Consider the following 23,383-nt stretch of genomic DNA (forward strand, 5'->3'; position numbering starts at 1 on the left):
CTCCAATACTACTTGTTATACTTATGGACACCACCCCTTATAAAATCAAATAAAATTTTCATATTACACCATTTGGGGATTATATATATATATATGTATATATATATAGGGGAAATATAGAATGAAAACCCACTTGAGTTGTGAAAACTTGCGAAAACCCTATGTAATATCGTTTTTTTATTTTTTTTGGTTATTTGTAATATACGTTGTAATATTTAATACAAAACATCAAAACATTAAAAAAAATTGTTTTGCTATTTTTTAACATTTTTTTACTAATTTTTTAATATGTTTTTAGGAGAGAGAAAAAGTTATATTTATGTTAACATTTTTTATTAACTTTAATTGTGAACCACAAGATTTAATCTTTAATTAAAACTATGTGGTTGAGAATGAGTTTCTAGAGTTTTCACAACTCAAGTGGGTTTTTATTTTAATCTAACCCTATATATATATATATATATATATAATCAGAATCATGTGAGAACTTTTTGGAAATTGAGAACTATAAGAACCATTTTGGATCACAAAAAAAACCCAAAAATAAAAAAATTATAAAAAAAACACAAAAATAAAAAAAAAGTAAAAAAAACCAAAGTTCTTATTTATCATTCCGGTTTCTAAAACAAAAAAAAAAAAAAAAAATCTTGATTTAGCTAAATTATACATATATGTATAATATGTACATATATGTACACATGTGTATATTACGTAACTAGAGATTAAATGAAATTATACATATGTATAATTTAAAGTAAATGATAATGTACATATGTGTACATTACGTAACTAGAGATTAAATGAAATTATACATATGTGTATAGGTATAATACGAATTAAAAAAAACGAAAAAAAAAATTCGTTTTAACTAAATTATACATATATGCAGGGGCGGACCTAGCCCTTTCTCAGGGGTAGCCTTTTCGTCGATAGTGTAAAAAATTATTTTTTTGGGCAGGTTTTCGTATTTCGTTACCCCTGAAAAAATATGTCGTTACCCCTATTTGTTTAAAGCTCAACCAATTTAAAAGTTCAACCATAGAAAAGCCCAACCAAAGTTTGAAGCCCAAACCAATTAAAACTCATTAACCATTTTCAAAAATAATACTCATTGTCTGGAAATTGGAAACTAGCCAGATTTCAAACAGCGTTACATCAGAGAACGCCACTCGACACCATTTTGAGGTTGAAGTTTTCAATATGGTCTTGGATATGCAAATTCAAGAACATGAAAATAGTTTGTTATAAAATATGTCTGGTTTAAATCCTTGCAATTCATTTTTCTAAGTTTGATATATCTAAGATAGTGTCATTTTATGAGATGCGTCCGAATGATTTTAGTAAAGAAGAAAGATGGTGTATTTCAAGTGATGATCTTACGACCTTTTATCACATTTTAAAGGAAGATTATAAATTTGTAAAAATGGGTGTAATGTGTGACCTTGCTCGTGTAATGGTGGAAACAGAAAAACACATCACTTTTCCTTTGGTTTATTGAATATTGAAGCTAGCGTTGGTTTTATCGGTTGCAACCACAACCATTGAAAGATGTTTTTTCTAAAATGAAACTTATCAAGACGGATTTGTGCAACCGAATGGTGATGAGTATTTGAACAATGCTTTAATTTATGCGGTCGAAAGAGAAATGTTTGATAAAGTAAAAGAAGATAATATAATGTCTCGATTTCAAGATTTCAAAAATCGAATAGGAGAAATTTACACCCTATGTGTTTAAATGTATTACATCAAGGGCGGCTATGAGGCAGGGCAGGGTGGTCGACCGATCACGATAGGACTGAATTTTTATTTTTTTAATTATATATATATATATTGAAAAAAAACATGTATTTTAATGTTTAAACCCAATTACTCAACTAATTTAAGTGCTAATTTTTTTTCGCCTTCGACCTAAAAAATGTTCCCGATTCTCGGAGACAGCCCTGGTTTACATGTGTGAAATACGATAAAAAAATGTTTTTGAACGTTACCCCTGAAATTGATGTCTAGATCTGCCACTGTCAATGAGAGGCCTCTATTTAAAAATTAAGCAATCTGGTGGGTTCCATAAAAGGGGGAGCGACCACATCGCGATATGTAGGATTTTAGGGTTTTCGTTTATATATATTATAGATAGATATGTATATTCAACCACACTTATTAAACAAAATGTTTTATTAAACTTTATAACTCGTTGAGGTATAAACCTTATTCCATGTTTAGGAACACCCTTATTTATTTATCCTTTTGAGTTTCATACCTTATACCTTATAACTACAATTTCTTTCATTAAAGAGTACTCTTTACATTGTAACCAAAGGCAAAAGGGTATTTATGGGTTTTGTCATCGATTGATCATAGAGGCGTGAAAGCTCAGGGTTTCTAGCTAACGTTTGCATGGATCGGCTAGGGTTGGTTTTTGTCTAACTGAATGAAACCATAATCCAATATTTTAGTTATTTGATTCTAATAACCATTCAATTTCAGTTTCTCCGCGGACTCGTTATTGACTTTGCGGAATAGGTTATTGGTTTTGGAACCAGGGCCTACTTGGTATGGGCTGTAAAACCGAAATACGTAGGCTTAGATAATAACAAATCAAAGATGAAAATTAGCTCCTTTTATAGAGGAATTCTTGATGACTGGTTTATCCCGCATATAGAATGAGTGAAAACTCTACTTAAACCAACAATGCGGGGTGATTCTTACTAATTGCTATTTGCTAGTAAGCTTTGATCTTTAAAGTTATACATTCAGATTTCTTTTTCAAGAAAAATTCACGTTATCTCTTCCAAAATTGTTTGGAATAATCAAAACACTTAAGGATCTGTTTCACATATCTTCTCCAAAATCTCCTTATCATCCCAAAAATATGCAAACTTGCTTCAAAAGGAATATGATATTTCTAATAACTTAGTAAATACACAACATCTTTAAGAAGTTAATTAACTTACTATCCCAAAACTCTTACATAAATGACCCCTTCCTATCCGGTTCTCGCATCCGAAATTCATTCCAAACCTCTCATCTGATATTAAACAAGAAATGTACACCATAAGCATGAAGCAAACCGGCATCATCAAGGCTGCATCAGGGGCAGAGAACATCGTGCTACCCTTGTCGAACCTAGACTTACTAATACCACCGTTAGATGTCGGTGTTTTCTTCTGCTACAAGAGACCAATTTTTTATGAAAAATGCATTGATCTCATCAAGAAATCACTTACATTAGCACTTGTTCCATTTTATTCGCTCGCTGGAGAAATCGTCCAGAACAGCCTAGGGGAACCAGAAATTCTATGCAATAACCATGGTGTTGAATTTGTTCATGCTTGTGCTGATCTGGAGCTTAAAGATCTTGATCTCTACCACCCTGATGATTCTGTAGAGGGAAAACTGGTTCCAGTTAAGACAAAAGGCGTTCTTTCAATTAAGGTAAATATGGAATAATTATAAAGATAAAGATATGAAATATTCTCACCGTAGTTTTGATTTCAACACATGCAGTTCTATGTTTTTTGTTTTAACATTTCGAATTTTCTAATTACATAATTAGTAGAAGATTAGTCTGACACCTACCTTTCAACAAGATAAAGCATAGACAACCCTAAGCGACGCATGCTAGCTGTACGTCAATCACCATTCATCACCACATCAGGTTACACAAAATGAATCATCAAGAAAATACAGTTCACACGTAACATTATTTCGATCTTACTAATTGAATTACTATTACATAACACTAAATGATGAGAAACGAAATAATTACAGTTATGCATCACCAGACTTCTTTCCAATTCAATAAAAACAACCAAACGATTTACAATGAAGTGGCAGGTATGCGGGAACAAGCTGTGCCGCCACCCCCTTTTGGATAGCAAATCCAATGCTACTAAAAACATAGTTTTGGCTCTTATGGGCTAATAAATTACTATGCTCGACTTTCTTAACTCTGTTCAGAAGTTCCACAGCATCCGGAGCTAAGAAGCCAAATGTGTCAAAGTCAAAGGGGATAAACACATGTTGATTCTCCAAACAAGCCTTATCGTGTTTAACAACCTTGCCCGATGCCGCCTTCAATGCTGCCTGGCCTGCTACAAACCCATTTTTCTCTAAGACCAATAAGAGGGGACACTCTTGTGAGATCCACACAAGCATGTTTCCCCTAAACCCACTCAAAAACAAGAATATCGGCCGGTCGTAAAGTAGATCTCCCTTCAAGAGGATCCGTAAGAAAGTTTATGGGGCTTCCTTTTTAGCTGAAATTCTGGCCCGTTTAAAAACATCATATAGAACATCCCTCACTAAATCATGTCTGTACTTATACCCAGGTAATTCTTTGCAATGAACTGCGTATTCGCCAAAAGAATCCAAGCAAACCTTGCGGCAAACCGGGCATGGCTCATCTACTGAGAACAAAGGAATCATTAGCCGATACTTAATGATGGTCCGGTACTCCAAAGCCGACATATGTTTGCCTAATCCTTCAATAGGGATAACATTTAAGAAATCTTGAGCCCGATGGGCCTGAAGGCACTCAAACACCACTTTCTGACAAGGAGATAAATAAATATCACTTCCAAACTCTGAATGATTCCACTATAAAGAGCACTCGCCAAAGCATGTTGGGCTTTAGGTGGGGCAGTGTGTTTATTAGAGAACCCGCTAATATCAAACTCAGGAAGTGAAATGTGCAACTGATCTATCGCACTCCCATAATCGTAGTCAAACCCATCAATATCACAATCTCGAATAATGTGGTCTTGCAACTTCTAAGATTGTGCCCTCGAGGCCACAAACACATATGCAGATAAGTCTGAAGCTGAACATAAACCCAATCCTTCAAAACGAGTCAAAAGTGATGCCAACCTCCATTTAAATTCTCTAAAAAAGGCACCACCACAAACCATGATGTCCTCAATCGCCTCCCGAAGGCCATTGTCAAAACAGAAACAACTTCCCCTACAAACACAGGAGGGCACGTTCTGAGGCCGAACAACAACTTATCCACTCCCATACATGAGCGAAGCAAAATGTGAGAGTGCTGCCATACTGATGTATACAACAATTAGGATCTCTAGATGTTACAGCTTGTATCTCAAAGTGCGGAATCCATTGAGAGTGAACAAAACAAGTAAACATTAAGGATATTCTTCATTGATAACTTCAAAGATTACAAGATATGACTTTGGAGCAACTTTCTCTCTCTACTCTCTCACTCTAACATTCACCAAAAGTCTATATAATAACGCATAAGTCCTCTATTTATAGGACACATGAACAAGCTCATCAAGTCCGTATATGATATACGGCGCATATCATATACGTCGCATATGATATGCGTTGACTTGAAGACTTATGCGTTGACTACCAAACATAAACTATACATTTGACATTTCAGTTCTACATAATACATCAAAGACCCTAGAAATAGACATTATGCACTAACAGACTCCCCCTTGGATGTTGCTAGGTCTTTGATCTTCAATCTTCAGTCTTTTTCTTCCCAAAAACTCTTCATTAACACATCATACACTTTTCATGGATACCTGGTGTAGTCTTGACAGCACCTCTTTTTCATGAACTCCTACATTGTAGTCTTGAAGGCACTCGGGTTACTAGTATCCATATAAGAAGGATATGATCAGATTATCACTTGTATCTGATCCGTGATAATTTCATTCATTATATAATCTTGAAAAACATGATATTTGAAAGTAACGACTTATGAAAGTTTGATATTTGAAAGTATTGACTTTGATTCTCAATTATTTTCAACTGACTTTCATCTTCTTCATCCATCATCATTATATAACCTGCAAACACCAAAGTAAATTATTCTATGTAAGTAATTCTTGGATATAAAAGATACTACAGATAAGTTCATCCAAATATAGAACCAATTTATCAACATACTCAATATTCAAATCAGATTACCTGATTAGTATCAACAAGTAGATATGAAAACTTCAAACAAATGTTTAGGTTATTTTTAATGATTTCCGAATGTACCAATTTATAACCAAAAGTAGTAATAATATCTTTTCACTGTATACTTCTGTGTACCTCGTGAACAGCCTGCAATTCTTGGCTCAGTATTTATGACACATTTGTCATTTTGTCAAACGGATAAGAATCTTATCATTCGCGACGGATATGAAAACATATACGGCGTAAATCATTTTACATATACCCAGACATATATGACATATAAGTGTAAGACTTATACGGCGCATAACTTATGCGGCGTATAAGTCTCATACTTATACGTTGCATAAGTATGACCTATTTTGATTTCATGACTTGTTCTCACCGATGCAATGTCACAAGTACAAATTAATGTCCTTGTACATTAAAAACATAACTTAATAAACTCATTTGTGAAAATATACTGTTTACCAAGTTCAAATTAATGACCTTGCATGAAACAGATAAACATTTTGATCTTTTTGATTTTGATTTGATAAACATAACAAGATTTGTTGTCCAATGAAAACATCCCGGAGAAATAGTTCACCCGCACATCAAGAGTCGACAAAACTAAATCAGAAAAAAATCTTTTTGGATTTTTCAATTTAGAAACAAATAACAAATGAAATAAAGAAATGAAACTTTAAAAAAAATTAACAATACTGAAATTACATATTTTTGTGAGTTTGAGCAGGGAATCATATTGACCAAATTGTCCTTCCATCACAATTTTATTTTCAGCGTTTATTATGACTGGTGTTAAGTCAGTCTTTGGTATTGTTGTCCACCTAAACCTTCCAAAACAAATGATTCAGGAATTTCTGTGATACATTTAATTTGATTTCAATTAAGCACGAATCTTATGTGGACTCCACCTATCTGACATAATTTGTATATCTTTATACAGTGAATTTTCACATGTATACTTTTTTCACTTGCTTAAAATTGATTAGCTGTGACTCATGCAAAAATAACAAAACAAAACAAAACAACTTAGAACATTAAAATTTTTCCTTAAGATCGGTATTACTACACATAGATAAGGTTCCATTTTAATAAAATAAAAAGATAAAATAAGTTGAAGTTGTACAGGGCTTAACCCCCAGTTCGATACATGACTTTCACATGTTTTTGCTTATAGTATACGCGGAGGAGATCCAAGGCTTGTACGAAACACCAAGAAAATAAAGCAGAATACTCAAATCTTAACCCTCAGGTCGGATAATCTTATCGCGCAGGAGAGGATCCAAGATTTGTATAAAAATAAAGAAAAAAAAGCTGAATTTCTTTGCAAAATGAAAAAAAATAAATTGAATTTTCTTCAAAAATGAAAGCAGCAATCTTTAAACTTTTTATTTTCTTTAAACCAGATATTAACTAAGCTTCAAGATGTTAATCCACTAGATTCGACTGTATTTAGGTTTATATCACTTACTTTCCCTTACTTGTTTGTTTTAAAGGCCCACCAATGCACCAATACATTAAGCACTCAACCTTTTATGCCTACTTTTTACTGGATTTGGAACCAGATGATCAATGTACTATCATCTTCCCTTTTTGCTTCAAAAACTCATTTTCTGAGGAGCAATATTTTTTAATGTTTTTGGTTTTTTCAAAATTTTCCGATGTTTTTGGTTTTTCATGAAATCCCCCCCCCCCCCTAAAATCAAAAACTATATAAAAACGTATTTACAAAAGAAAATTTGACTCTGATGTTTGGATTCACAAGGTATCCAAAACACTTGTTATCTCGGTAACCCTCTTATCAACATCGCCCAAAACTTTTAAACCATTAATTTTTAATAAGTATTGAAATCTTGACTTATCAAAAGCTTTGGTGAAAAATCTGCTTTTTGTTCATCGGTGTGAATTTTGTCTACAGTAATCAACTTTTTTTTTCATAGCAATCACGAATGAAGTGATACCGTATCTCAATATGCTTAGTTTTAGAGTGGTTTATCGGATTCTTAGTAATGGAAATAGCTGCATTATTATCTACGAAGATAGGGGTAGTAAGAAAATTCAAACCGTGGTCCCGCATCTGTTGTTGTATCCAAAGAACCTGAGAGCAGCAACTGGAAGCAAATACATACTCAGCTTCACAAGTAGACAACGAAACCGTGGTTTGTTTCTTGCATTGCCAGGTGACAAGACGCTTGCCGAAGAACTGACACCCTGCCATTGTAGATTTGGCATTTAGCTTACAGCTTCCATAATCTGAATCGGAATATGCTTTTAACACAAACTCATCGTCTTTAGGATACCAGAGACCGACCCCCGGACATCCCTTGAGATAACGTAGAATTCTTTTGACGATCATGAGATGTGAGACCTTTGGATTCGATTGATATCGGGCGCACAAACACGTAGCATACATGATGTCTGGCCGAGAAGCAGTAAGATACATTAATGAGCCTATCAAGGATCGGTATAACGTTTGGTCAATCTTCTCCCCGTTAGGATCAGGACCAATACCATGATTTATTGATAGAGGAGTACTGATAGCCGATGCATCATTCATGTTGAACTTCGCCAATACGTCATTTACATACTTGGTCTGATGGATGAAGATACCATCTGACAACTGTTCTACTTGAAGTCCAAGAAAAAATTTCATCTCCCCCATTGCGCTCATTTCAAATTTCTTCTTCATTACTTCTTCAAACTGCTTGCACAGAGCATCGTTTGTCGACCCAAAGATGATATCATCGACATATATCTGCACGATCAGTAGATGTCCATCAACAAATTTAGTGAAGAGCGTACAGTCGCCGGTTCCTCTGAAAAACCGTTGTCCAAAAGATGTTAGGACAATGTCTCATACCAGGCTCTCGGGGCCTGCTGGAGACCGTAAAGGGCTTTATCAAGTAGATACACTTTGTCTTTGTGGGTCGGATCGACAAACCCCGGTGGCTGTCCCACATAGATTTCTTCACTTATTTTTCCGTTAAGGAATGCAGACTTGACATCTAACTGGTAAACTTTGAAACCTTTCCAAGAAGCAAAAGCCAGAAAGATCCGAATTGCCTCTAGCCTTGCGACCGGTGCATACACTTCATTGTAGTCAATACCTTCCCTCTGGTTAAAACCCAATACAACAAGTCTTGCTTTGTTTCTAAAAATGATTCCATTCTCATCTCGTTTATACTTAAACACCCATTTGGTGTTGATATGTTTCTTATCTTCAGGCAAATCAACCAATTTCCAGACCCTGGGCTTCTCAAATTGCAATAGTTCCTCTTACATAGCATTGACCCAGCTTTCCTCTGTCAGGGCTTCCTTGTACATTTTAGGCTCGATCTGCGAAATAAAATACTTGAATGAGAATTGATTTTGTAAAGGAATTACCTTTGAGTAGAAACACTGGAGATTTTGATCGATTTGACGTCTCGTTTGAACTCCAGTATTCAAATCCCCTATGATATTATCCTCACGATGATAGGATAAAGTTCTTGGCACCACTTCTGTAGGAACTGACACTTCAGATTGAAGATTATTCACATTCTCTTCAGTAGAAATAGATGAAGAAATAGCTTCGATAATCTCCTCATGAGATTAACTATTATCATCAAAAACAAAAGTAGTCTCTGGCATGTCATCAGATTGAACATGATCTGGTACCTCTTGAGAAACAAACACAGGAACTTCAGGTGTTGGTACACAATCTTCTGATAACTGTTGATTATATAACATCAACAAAGGTTCATCAGAAAGAATTTCCTCATTTCCTCAAGGATTTTGAAACTCTCCCACAGGCATTCGTAATCAAACAGCCTAAAATTCCCTGGTCGTTGAACAGTAGGAGTATATTTTTGACAATCAACATTTTGGACTTGAACAATTTTGTGGAGGCTAGGAATGTATACACGTCTTAGAGGACTAGCATACCCCACAAAGAAACCTTCAACAGCTTTGGGACCAAACTTCCCACTTGGTTCAAGAACAGTGCACGTTGATCCAAACGGTTCAAGCCACTTCAAATTAGGTTTTTGACGATTAAGTAGCTCAAAACACGTCTTGCCAAATTTATTTACTGTAAGCACCCGGTTAAGTGTATAACAAGCTGCAGCTACTGCTTCTGAAAAAAAATTGACGGGTAATTTTGAATCTGAAAGCATAGTTCGAGCTGTTTCAATCAATGTCCGGTTCTTTCGTTCAGCTACCCCATTCTGTTGTGGAGTGTACGGTGCACTGAATTCATGAAGAATTCCCTAGTCATTACAGTACTGAAGCATTTTGTTGTTCTTGAACTCCGTTCCATTGTCACTTCTTATTCGACGGATCGGTAGATTATACAACGTCTCCAATTTCTTGAATAAAATCATGAGGGAATCATGCGTTTCATCCTTTGATTCCAAAAACATTACCCACGAAAATCTCGAATAATTATCAGTAACCACAAGACAATAAAGTTCTCCTGTGATACTTTTGACATTCACTAGACCAAAGATATCCATATGTAGACGTTCGAAAGGTAAATTGATGGAGTTAATGATTTTCTTCGGATGTGATTTCTTGGTCTGTTTCCCCTTCTTACAATCCAAACACTCTTCATTCAACTGAAAATTTCTCACATTCACTCCTTCAACCAAGTTCTTATGAATCAGATGATTCATCTTCCTCACACTGATATGTCCCATTCTTCGATGCCATAAAACTGACTCTCGTTCTGATGCCCTAGAAATAAAGCATTGAGCAGATTCCGAAGATGTCGATGCGGTACTCATATTCATGACATATAGATCATTCTCACGAGGAGCACGCATAAGAATCCATTCTTCAGGTATTTTGAAACCCGGTTTCAAAATTAAACATTCTTGATCATTGAAATGGGTAGAGAAAGTTTTATCACAAATTTGTGATATACTCAGCAAATTATTCTCCAGCTCTGAAATGTAGTTAACATTCTCAAAAGTAACTTTTCCATTCGTCAATGTACCTTCTCCAACAATTTGACCTCCTTGGTTTCCTGCAAAACCGACATACCCTCCATGAATAGATTTTACAACTATGAGAAGATGAAGAGTACCCGTCATGTGCCTAGAGGCTCCACTATCCATTGACCAACGAGAATCGTGAGATCTTGGAAGCCCCTGCACATACAGTAAACAGTTTTAGTGAAACAAGGAAACCCAAGCCTTTTTGGTCTTAGGTTGTTTGAAGTTTTTGTATAACAACCTAGTATCATCAATATCTGAATCACAAGATAACAAGTCCTCACTAGTTACTTGTGAATCAGATTCAGTTTTTATTTTCTCAACAACCTTTGGTGGTTTAACAACAGTTTTAGCCACCCAATTTTGACCTATGGCTTGCTTCTTGTTGTAAAAAGATGTTTGAGTTATTTTTGAAACCTTTGACTTTGAGACATCAACTTTAACACTCTTTTCATCATTAGTTTTAACAAGCTCATCACATTTCAAAATTTTTACATTTTCAGGAACAGTCAGCGGTTCCTTTTCACTCATATAACCTAGACCAGGTTTCTTGGTAATAGTATTATGAGATGGAGCATGATCATTCTTAAATCGATTAGGACAAGCATAGAAAACATACCCAATTTCATTACAGCAAAAAAGTCTCCGGTCAACAAACTTGTTAACCTGAGATGTCATTTCAGATTGTTCACGCTCTACCTTTTGTTGATAAAACACCCGGTTAGATTGATTTCTAAAAATTGCTTCTTTTTCAGATTCCGAGGTCTTACCATGCACAAACACAATTTTATTAATTGGTTTGACCTGATGAGATTGCTTTGAATAAAAACTGGTTTTAGCAAATCTCTTCAGATCAACATGATTTTCTTTTTCAACAACTTTTTCTTCAGTTAACACTGACTTTGCAACTTTGATTCCGATTGTCCTTTCATGTAACACCTCGGCTAAAACGGAAACGCCCGAGTGTGACATACAGATTGTTCAAACACACGTGACACTATTAGGTGACCATAATAACATTATTTCATTTAAATCTTCATGAAACACAAGTTTATCAAATAGTACAAGTTGTAACAAATAAATAAACAAATGATAAGTTGTTCTTTGATTATCCTATAGGCATGCTATGTGTCTTCTAACTTTCATCCTCGTATCTTTATAACTGTAACTTATGTATAAAATAAAGTCAGCTATGAACATAGCTGGTAAGATTTCCACAGTTTGATATAATACGTAAAAATCATACAATTCATGGACAAGTGGTAAACGAGCAAGTAAGTCTTTTCCAGTTGGTATCAACCAACGTACTCGGGTAATCGCGCAAGTAAGGGCCTTTCTAGTTGGTAACAACCAACGTACTCGGATAATGAGGCCATTTTCCACTCGATACAAATAGACTTGAGTGCAAAGGGGGGCGTATGATCATACTTAATGAGGCTTCCCAATCGTGCAAGTAATATTCGTGCAAGTAATACAAGCAACACACAAGTCCATATATGAATTGTAGTTTTGTAATAGAAGAAATCAATACTTGAATTTTAATATGGATACATATGCGACCCCAAAACAATAAAACATTAAAAAGGGGTGGTGAAAAACTCACCTCGAAATCGAAGATAAATATTGTAATATAAACCGAAGGCACGATAACGAAACCGAAGCAACCGAAAATGCATTAAAGGATCCAACACGATTGAACTTCTCGAACTATAAATGAGAATAAATACAAAAGTTTAAAGACTAACTAACGGGATTATACGGGTTAATTGTTTAGTTTAAAGATGACGCATTATATATTTTATTATCTTAAGGCGTGGATTAATTTAATATTATAGCTTTTACAATGTACGAAAATTAAATAGAACTTATATCTCGAAGAATATTTATGTTAAAGAATTGAGATTAACGAATTATAAACTTTCAAACAGATATAAATTTAACAAATTTTAAAGTTGATGTGATACGGTTTTCGAAATATAAATTTTGAAGTAAAAGAATTAAAGTCTAATGATTTAAAAGCTAACGAATTATAAACTAACTTTAACGGTTTAACGAAATATGTCATTTAAATATTATTTCAACTATTAATTTATTATTTAATAAGGGGATTTAGTTATCTTAACAAAGTACCATTAAAGAATTAACGAATTATAAATCTAATGAATGAATTAATATTTAACGGATTAACGAAACGAATAATATTATCGGGTCTTACAGAACTTAACGAAATACGAAAAAGTTTGTTTTCGAATGATAATGATAAAATTTAATTTATAAATAATTCTATTTAATTTAAAAAAATGATTTAAAAGATTTTAATAATTTTTAATGATTTAATTTGATTATTAACATATAACAAATAGTTTACAAAAATAAATAATGAAAACAGGTGGACTGACCCAGGTCGAACCCGGGTCTCGCGTGAGACAAGGCATTTAGTTTAAAATTGAAAATGATTAACTATATGTAATACACCAGGTTCGTCTTCCTCAACGAAACCCTTGGTTGTCAATTAGCCAACTCTGTTATCGGGTTGATTAATTAGGTTTAGGGGTTTTGCTTACTGCTTGAAACCCAACATTATACACATCTTAATTACCTGAATACGCTGTGTTTTAACGGAGGTTCAGGGCTCGCCGGAGACGGAGCTTCAACTAGGATTACGGCCAAGTTAAGAGAAAATGAGAGAAAGAAATGGGTGTGAGCGAGTTGTATACGGTCTAAAGCACCTATTTATACTAGTAGAGGGAGCGTGTACGCGTTAATTAGATCAATTTGATTATCCGGATTTTCCAGCGGAGATCGCGGACATTAAACACCGCGTTTAGGCTGTTATAACATAATTGATTTGTTAGTTATCGATGGTTAATGACGACATAACGCGTTGGACTGAAAATACGGGTCAAAGATTAAGGTTTTGGGGTGTTTTGAGGATCACCGGCGCCGCCACCAGCGGGTGGCTGGAAAAACGAGCAATGGGGGCGGGGTTGGGTTACGGTTGGGTTTTATAATAATATAATTTAAATAAATGTTACATTTTACACCCTTGGAGTTTAAGAAACATTTTAAATGGAAAAGTTAATTCTTCAAGTTAATAATAGGTTTTAAAGTTTACACTTTTGGCCCTAAACCTTATAATCGAATTATATAGTTTTGGTTTTGGATTATTTGCGCGTTTAACCCGCACGATTTGATTAACGTTTAAGACTCGGAATTTATAAATGATTGCATAACATCGACCATTGAACTTTAAACGTCGGGAACACTTTTATAAATGATATATAATAATGATAATACACCACAACGAACGACAATAAACGTAAATCGAATGACACATAAAATACATGAATCGAATAATATATGTGTATATTTATAAACAAAAACCGAAAATTCGAAATGGGTCGGATTTTCGGATTTGAAAAGTAACGAATGTTACATCTCACAATCAGAACTAGGATTATCCAACTTTTCAGTTTCAACAAACTCATCATTATCAGACACATTTTTATCATGCATTGGAGTTTCAATTTCCACATTCAGTGCCTTTTTCAACCCCTTAGGTTTGTTTGGAAGATAAGCATTCCACATTGGTGAAGGCACCGCATGATAATCACCACATGATGTTATATTCTTGTTCACGCCATCCTTAATTTTAGTTCCAGGCATAATGTGACCAAGAACATAAGATGAAGCAGCATAACTCACTAATTTCAAGTTTACTCTTTCTGTCTCAATCTTGAGTGTTTGCAACTCAAGTTTGAGAGCTGCATTGTCATCAATGTGTCTTTAATGACAATTTGTTTATCTTCCACAGTATGTTTTAACATTGAAATTGTCTTTTGATTTTGTTGAATACTTGCCCACAGATTCTTTTCACATTTTTGCAATTTCATATAAGCCTCATTAACCCTATTAAGATCTAATAAAGCTTGATCAAAATGTTTTTTCAACTCTTTAATTTCAAGATTTTTAAAGTCACACTCATTACATGGTAATTCGCACTTTTCACATACATTTGAGTTTAGAGTTACCTGATGTGCCATGAGTGCCTGTTCTGTTGGAGAACATTCTTCACTTGAAGTTTTAGAATCTTCATCTGTAACCACACTTTCAACAAACTCCTCTTTTAACTCAACTGATTCCTTCTTATCATCTGATCTTTTTCATCTGCAAAGTCAATATTTCCATGAGGTACTTCTTCACCGTTAAACCAACCTACAAAACTTTCTATAATATTAGGTGGAAATAATGAAATCAAATAGTCAGAAGGAACCTCATGAATTTTATCATATGTTCGCGGAAGTTCGTCATCTGAAGTCTTCTGATCATCCACTTGATCAATCTTTTCACATTCATCATTCTTATTCATACTCTTTTCTTTTTCAATGCAAACATTCCCTTTGTCCTCAACCACTTCAATCACAGTCTCAACATTATCAATAACCTTTTCATCCACCATTTCTGTCACATTTGCTTGGAACACCAAGCCTTTTGTTGTGAAGTTGATGTTTATGTCGGTTTCTTGCTTTTTGATGATTCTGCCTCAGTTTGATGATAAATTGCTTGTTTGTAGTAATCCCTACCAAAGGGATTTGCAGCATTATCATCCACACTTCTGCTTGTACACTCCCTCTTGAAGTGTCCTTTTTCCTTGCACCTAAAGCATCTCACATTAGATTGATCAAAACCTAACTTTGATGTTGATCCATCTAGCACATTTCTACCGGTTATCTCCTTGAACCTTTGAGCCCTTCTAATCACACTTGCCATGCACCACCGTATATCAATCATTTCCATTTCTTCTAGATCAATCTGGTCGTAGTCTTCTTTTGTCATATTATAATTTCCAATACGTCCTGCAACCAGACACTCTTATGATTCTAAAACTGATCCAAGGAATGCTATATGTTCCTTTACAGTGTCAGTGGTCAAGTTTCCTGTATCTTCAGATTTACGGACATGTTGTACTGTACAATATCAGGATCTTGTGTGATAGAAGCTTGAGATACTGGAATCGTTCCTGGAATCCTTCCAGAATAACTACTACTGAAATGTGGAGTATCCTTATCATTGGAAACACAAGCTTGTCCAGTTGACTCAACACAAAACGCTGTAGGAATTTTAGGATTTAAAGAAATAGCAGATTGTGAACTTTTGAAATACAACCCAACATCTTGTGAAACTGCTGTTAATTTCATCTTCTGCTTTTTCCTAAGCTCTAATTCATGTGCCTCAAGCTTTTCAATAAATCTAGCAAGGTTTAATCGGGCATATGTAACAGGATTTGACTGTTGGATCATTATGAAAGTGCCCCAGCTTATCAATGTACTCATAATCAGGCTTGTCAATGCCTAATATTTTCATTTCATTCACCAAGTGGCAATATCTCTCAACCAATTGTGCAAAAGTTTCCCCTTTAACTTGAGTAAAGATATCAAACTCTTTCTTCAGCAGTGCCATCTTGCTTTTCCTCATATAAGGGTTTCCTTTGTCCTTGTTTAGTAGAGCTTGCCAAATTGAGTAGCACGAGCCATTGTGTTGTAGTAATTGAAAATTTTCAACTTTAATGGCTTGTTGAAACAAATTCAACATCTTCTTTTCTCTTAAGAACTGATCTTTGTCACCTTCAGCAATTTGTGACAACCTGTAATTGCTCTCATTCTCATTCTTTGGGATAATGTATTCTTCCTCAACAGCCGTCCACGTTTCATAGTTCAAAGCTTGTACGTATGTTTCAAACTTGTCAGCCCAAGATGGATAATCTTCCATACGAAGAAGCTTAGGTGGCTTGTTTGAAGTTCCCATTTCGTTCTCGAGATTAATACTCTGAAGCAATGCAGAAGACTGTGACACAAACGCACTAAAGTTTTCCATTTTGGTCAAAGAAGGTCAACGTATAAGTTCTGCTCTTGGTCCACGGATATGTTTGAAAGTCAACTTATAAGTATGGAATGTAAATGTTTGTTAACGGATAAGTTTAGGTCAACGTATAAGATGTGGTCAACGTATATGTATACAAACGTATATGTTTTTCACCTTATAACATATACGACGTATATGTTAAACGCCGGATATGTTATACGTGAATAACATATGCGTTGATATGACATATCCGCTAAAAGACATCTTTTTGAAATTTTGACAATTTGGAGGTTCAAATAATGTAGAAATTGAGTGTAAACTTGAAGGATTTGTCACGGATAGGTAAGGAATGTCTTGTGAAAAATTGAAGGACTTTTGACTGTTGAATTAGTAGATAAAGACAAACACCTTGAAAACTTGTGATGTTCAAGCTAGTAACGAGCCATGATGCTCTGATACCACTTGTGAGAGTGCTGCCATACTGATGTATACAACAATTAGGATCTCTAGATGTTACAGCTTGTATCTCAAAGTGCGGAATCCATTGAGATTGAACAAAACAAGTAAACATTAAGCATATTCTTCATTGATAACTTCAAAGATTACAAGATATGACTTTGTAGCAACTTTCTCTCTCTACTCTCTCACTCTAACATTCACCAAAAGTCTACATAATAACGCATAAGTCCTCTATTTATAGGACACATGAACAAGCTCATCAAGTCCGTATATGATATACGGCGCATATCATATACGCCGCATATGATATGCGTTGACTTGAAGACTTATGCGTTGACTACCAAACATAAACTATACATTTGACATTTCAGTTCTACACAATCATATCTAATACATCAAAGACCCTAGCAATAGACATTATGCGCTAACACAAAAGGAGCTCGCATTGGGGGTCCCGCAAACGTGGGAGATGTCTTATCAGTTCCACAGCCCGTGAAGCTTTTTTCACATCAAGTCCGCTAATAAATTCCGCATCCCGGCTAACGGATTCCCCAAGGAGTTTCACACCTAACATTGGCCTTTCAATCTCATAGGGAAACACCCCCTCATGCACCTTAACCCCAAAATACTTCTGTTTTCTTAACGTTAAGTTCAAGGCCCGGGCGGGGGCCTCTACGCTGATAATATATAACGCTTTAGCAACCTCTTTAGTTCTCCAATAATTGTACCATCATCTAGATACCAAGCATGGAAGAGGAGCTTACATGAATCCTGGACCAGATGAACAAGTGGGTTTAGAACTAAAGCGAAAAGAAGAGGTCCCAAAGGGTCCCCTGCTGAACCATAGTGGTGGACCAAATGTGATCATCTCCCACATATAGCTTGGCCATATAAAAAGTTCACCCATAAAGAAATAGACGGGCATCGAGCACGAACCTCATTCAGAAGAGCAATCCTATCCACCAAGTTGAAAGCATTACAAAAATCAATAGTAAGCATAGCTAATGACCCATCAGAATGACCCTTATTTAAAAACTTGTTCGCGCTATGAAGCACGACCTTTGCACCACTAGGGACTCCCACCCCAAACTGAAATTCACAAAGGTATTTGGCAGTTTCCTTTCCTTTACACCCCTCATATCCACTTTAGAGATCAATCTTCTCCAACTATCGCCTACGGCAATGGGTCTAATCCCATTGTCCGGTTCGAGCAACGATGTGAAAGGAGCCAACGCAATGAACTCCGCCAAAACCCTCGGGCACCTCCCCCCAAACATAGATTAACCACTGCAGTAGTAGCTTTTAGCAACCAAACAACGATCGTCGACCCTTCCCACAAAATGCATCCAAAAGGTGTTGGGATCTCAATCCATCTCATCCGCAAGACGTCCCTTTAGGGAAGGATTTAATGTACCCAAGCACACTATCCTCGTCAACAAGATCAGGCTCAGAAAGCAATGAAGCACGTATAATCAGCGGGGGCAAGTTGGGATGCTTAGCCACTAATGCTTTCAAAGTATCATTTCCGAAAGATGCAACCCCTTAGGAGCATAATACCTTAATCGCGATGGTGAAATGCACGTCCGCCACTTTCTGTAAAAATGTTTCACATTGCTGCACCCCGCCGAGGCATCATGCTTAGCGAGAGGCCCATCATTACCCGAGTCCGCTCTCAAAGGTTGGCAAAAAAGGATAAATAATAAGCGCATCAAAACCATCCTTAATGCCCCAAGCTGTTAGTGCCCTTGACGACTAGAAAGTCTGAAAACTCGCAATGTGCACCGCGTTAACAACAAAAGTCTCACCCATGCCTCAACAGACTCTGGCATAGCAAACACCTTTGCTAGAGCCGTAGTAAAGCCTGAGCAAAATCCATACGACAATTATGAGGGATGCTCTTAACATTCGTGATAGGAAGAGAGAAGACGCGGTCATGGAGAACCCCATCCGCCACTATCCCTCCCATGGGAGCAACATCCCTCATAACATGCGGTCTATCAATCCCCACAATAAACTCATCCACATCTCCCACGCCTTTCTTGAACGTGTTGACCCCATCAGCATGATGATACGCCCGCCTAAGAGCATTTACACGCATACATAACCCACATAACCACTGGTCCGAAGCGTTTAAAGCCTCCCCAACTGAAATAAATAAATCACAATTCGTGGAGACGGCGTCCCGTAAGGCTCCTTTCCGCTCCTCCGATGTGGTATTGGTGATTTACTAGCTTTATCCGAAAGTAAATGCTTGGGTTCATCTCGACTTACCTAATGTTACGCCAATGCTGAAACGGAACAAATAGATTGAAGAATAAACGCACAAATAACTTCTCAAAGACCATAACCTAATATGAACAGATGTGATATTTTAAAAACACATATAATCCAAACATTTGTAAAACTTACTCGGTATTGATATTTGATGAAATGCGACTCCCAAGATTTGACATATACGAATTCCAGATGCAAGAGGTTAAGGATGTATGATGGTTTATTGAGAGATGAAAATATATATAGATACACAAACACGCGTGCAAAAACACACACACATATATGGTCGGGATACTGTACAATAATCTCTTATCGTGCAAACTGCAAAGTCTTCGATCTTTTAGTACATTAATTCACATTGTGGCATAATTGTAAGTATGAAACCTAAATTACAAACAAAAACTGAATAATTGCTCATGAAATAAGCTAGTTACGCATAAAGTAAAAAAGTTACCCATGAAGAAAACTTATTATACATAAAGAAACGTAATTATGCATGAAAAAACATTATTACACATGAAAAAATTTCTACAACTTGTAAAGTAATAACACATGCATTGTTTGTGTGTGTATATATATATATATATTTATGTATTTACAATTAATGATTAGGGTATTCAAGTTCATATTGCATACTTATAAAGACAGAAGAATATCTACATGTGATATCAAATGCCTATAGTCTTGCGTGTGAATATGTGATCCTCTCCTAACGGTTGAGTGTTTTATTCTCATGGTGAACACGCTATAAATGTAAGAGTAAGTTTATAAGGTTTGTGAGTTAGCCGTTCTATAAAACTACACATGTGCTGATTTCATGCTTGTATGTTGTTGATGTAGGCTACTGAATTCAGGTGTGGAGGACTAGTGATTGGATGCACATTTGATCATCGAGTAGCCGACGCACACTCCATGAACATGTTCTTAGCATCCTGGGCGGATATTACCCGATCGGAACCAATCTCTCGCATGCCATCTTTCAATCGGTCCATACTCAACCCAAGACGCCCACTTCTCGTTAACCCCATCTACGATAACCTGTATGTCCTTTTTTCTCATCTCCCTTCCCCGAGTTCTTCCGCCCCAACAAATAATCAGCAACCTTCAAAAGGCAGCAAGTTTAAATGTAAATCCAAAAAGCAAACTAATGGCATTTATGTCATTTCAATGGAAGATAATTGCAAAAGGTGACAATGAATCCAAGATATGCAGACTGGGCGCAGTCGTAGATGGGCGAGAAAGGATAAGTGATGACAACATGCAAAATTACTTTGGAAATGTACTGGCGATTCCATCTGGTGCCGCGAACTCAGATCGTCTTAATGAAATGCATCTTAGTGAGGTATCTGAGATGGTTCATAAATTTGTGACTAGTGCAACCACCAAGGAACATTTTATGGGACTCATAGACTGGGTGGAGGTACACAGACCTGAGACAGCTGTAACGAAAATATACACTGAAACCGAAAACAATGATGGGGGAGCAGTGGTGGTGTCATCTGGATTGCGTTTTCGGTTTGAAACAATGGATTTCGGACGGGGAAAACCTTATTTTTGTTCGTATCATCTCCCGTGGGGCGGGCAAACCGGATATGTTATGCCCATGCCTAGTGTGACCAACAATGGGGATTGGATTGTTTATATGCATCTTCTTCAAAAGCATTTGGATTTGGTGGAAACAATGGGAATGAAGGTTTTTAGGCCTTTAATTCCATCTTACCACGACTTTTAATCCTAATCGTGATACATGTTTATGCAAATTACTGTGGATTTGTTGTCTCAAAATACAGCTATGTGTGATCATTACATGGTATATCATAATAAATGGATGATAAAGATATAATATTGATTGGTTTCGTGATTATTTAGTTGTATACAGACCGTTTCTAAGATTTCGGGTCTCCCAGTCGAGTATTAAAAATGGACCCTTGTATATAATTTTTTTCCTGAAGAACAACGATAACTGATGATAATAATAATAAACAAGAAAAAGTTATTGCTGTAAAATTATCTATATATACTATTTAAGAGGTTTTGTGCGACAACTGTTTTGATTGGGCCAAGTGGCGCAATATCATTGGGTCACACTAACGAACGTAGCTGAAACAGATTGAATTCGCTTCGACTCACCGCCCCAACACTCGGGATCGTTAACGCTTGGGTTTTACCAACTCTGGATTTTACTGACTCACCGCCTCAACACTTTGGACATACAACGCTCTGGTTTTACCCATGCTTGGGTTTTACCAACGTCCAGGATTTACCTACCGAAAACATGTGTTTACGTATGTTAAATTTTGTATATGTTAATTTGATGAATTTATTTTTTGGCTTTTAACGCTTGGATTTAACAGGATTGTTTATACGGTACCGTAATGAGTGTAATCGAAACCGTCGAAATTCGCGTCGAATCATAGTCACAACACTCGAGTTTTACCGACCGGATGAACGTTGTTTAAAATATTTTATTTGTTTACATGTTACTCTTTTTATATATTATAATTTGGCGAATTTTAGCATTTAAAGCTTATATTTTATCAACGATGTTTATATCGTAATAAATGTAATAGATACTGGCCGAATTAGCATCGACTTGCTTTCGTAATGCTTGGTCTTACCCGTCGGAGTTTTACCGACAAAATAAATGTCGTTTTAAATATTTTAATTTTTTATATGTTACTCTGACGAATTTATTTTTTTGGGTTTAATCATGGTACCAACCAAACCCACATTAATGCATGGCTGCAACGTGACGGGTACATAAACAAAACAAAACTATAAACCAACTATTGAACTTATGTTACGGTTTTCGTAGCCCCTTCACCATAACATTGTTGTTGTCTCATGTTGACAAACAGTATGGCTTTAGATCCGCACAATCGTTTGCCACCACAAACTGTATTGATTACCTTCCAACTTCGGGATGTATTTGAATATAAAAGTTTAGTTATTATTTCGATAATATATACGGCGTGTACTCAAATAAAATGTTGATTGACAATGCATACAATCTTAAGAAATTTTATTTTTCTTAGTATACAGTGTTAATATGTATTTTCATTTATTTGTGTTCAAGTTGTAGCATAAAAATGGATAACCTTATATACAACTCGACCAACACCCCAAATCTATTTTTGCATACAAAAATAATAGTTTTTAACTTTTGTTAACTATTTAGCCCTTAACTACATGAAACGTTCACTACGATCAGACATCAGTGCACAAAATTGGATGTTCATTTTCATTACCAGGTCTATCACGGATTAGATTAGAGACCAAATAACAAGAGTCACTAATAAGTCCTCAAGCATTGTAGGCAAAGGAGGTGGTACCTATTTACAAACAAAGTAATAAAGATTTTCTACTATTATATCGGTGATAACTAATACTAAAGAATGCCTGGTTACCAGTAAAAGAGTGTTAAAATATATACATAGCTTAATTCAATGTCAAACATAAGGGACTCGTTATGTTAATGCTTAAACTTGGAAGCCCTAATGAGCATGCTTGACCTTTTCTATTGTCAAATGAACGGTAACGAATAAGAAACCAGTATGCATCCCTCAATCACGTGAAATGACTTTCTTTTTTCTAGATTCTTTCTTCTAGAACGGTCACATGGGAATGATTTTATGGCTATAAAGGTGTGCCTTCCATATCAAAGAGGATAAAATAACAATCAACAATGTAGCTCAAGTTTCCTTGTTTGAGTTTCATCCCTTTGTCTTCTTCAACTTATAATTTATATGAGTTTGTATGTAGTTTGATTACTATGGAAAATAAAGAAGCATTTGATTACCTATTTTTAACAAAGAGATGTACGTCTCTGGACATTTGATGTAACACCCCAACCCGGAATAGGCTGACGTGTCACAACGTACATT

General features: G+C 35.7%; 1 pseudogene; it reads left to right on the top strand.

Moving 5' to 3' along the window:
- The first annotated feature begins 20,646 nt into the window (after positions 1-20,646).
- LOC143600491 (coniferyl alcohol acyltransferase pseudogene) lies at positions 20,647-21,231 on the top strand (annotated as a pseudogene).
- The last annotated feature ends 2,152 nt before the right edge of the window (positions 21,232-23,383 follow it).

Source organism: Bidens hawaiensis, unplaced genomic scaffold, assembly GCF_021521415.1.
Source record: "Bidens hawaiensis isolate Kalapana, Puna unplaced genomic scaffold, B.hawaiensis_p1.1 tig00054153_1, whole genome shotgun sequence".
In the NCBI taxonomy this organism is placed as follows: domain Eukaryota; kingdom Viridiplantae; phylum Streptophyta; class Magnoliopsida; order Asterales; family Asteraceae; genus Bidens; species Bidens hawaiensis.